This window comes from Phoca vitulina, unplaced genomic scaffold (assembly GCF_004348235.1).
Source record: "Phoca vitulina isolate PV1807 unplaced genomic scaffold, GSC_HSeal_1.0 scaffold32, whole genome shotgun sequence".
Lineage (NCBI taxonomy): Eukaryota > Metazoa > Chordata > Mammalia > Carnivora > Phocidae > Phoca > Phoca vitulina.
The window spans coordinates 16,339,341-16,340,251 of NW_022589735.1; positions in this window are offsets into that span (position 1 = coordinate 16,339,341).

Genomic DNA, 911 nt, shown 5'->3' on the forward strand with positions numbered 1-911 from the left:
GGACCCATGTGAAATTCATGGGGTTGTAGTTTCAGCTTAAAGTGAACTTCCGGGTGTTCAGATCTATTTCATCTTGGCCCAACAGGCCTTCCTAGGTCTCTCTGTCTCTCTCGGTCTCTCTCTTTCTCAGCCTTTTAAAGGGACCAACGCTTTTGAGCCTCTTATATTTAAACGACAGAAAGATCAAGCTCAAAAGGCATCTCAGACATCAAATAGCTCTTACAACACAACCTTTTGATGACTTAAGTGTAAACGAAGCAGGAACATATGGATTCCATTTCCCATTAAGCACACACGGTCCTTAAAAAAAAAATCAAGGGAGAATGTGCTCAGCACGATGTATTCTGTTTGCTCGAAATTAAAACAGCTGAACAATACTTGAAGGCTGATGAATCCGAAATATTTACTCATCCCTATATTTAACATCGAGGAGCAAAGCCCTTGATTCGTGGCAACAGGGAAAGTGCTCACACGTGCTGAGTGGACAACCAGCAACCCGTTTAAGATGCAAGGGACCTCATTAGAGGTGATGGACTCTGAAAAACAAACTGAGGGTTCTAGAGGGCAGGGGGGTGGGAGGATGGGTTAGCCTGGTGATGGGTATTAAAGAGGGCACGTTCTGCATGGAGCACTGGGTGTTATGCACAAACAATGAATCATGGAACACTACATCAAAAACTAATGATGTAATGTATGGTGATTAACATAACAATAAAAAATTTAAAAAAAAAGATGCAAGGGAACTGTGGTCCATTTTCTTTTCCCTCGCCGGGTACTCAGCTCAACCTCAGATCAAAGACAGCACTTCCTTCAACAGACTTAGTCCGACTTGGGTTTGCATGAGCTTTTCTCACTTACAAAAATTGAGAGTAATTTCAAGCTCTTGGCTGTCCATTCATGTTTGTGTCCCT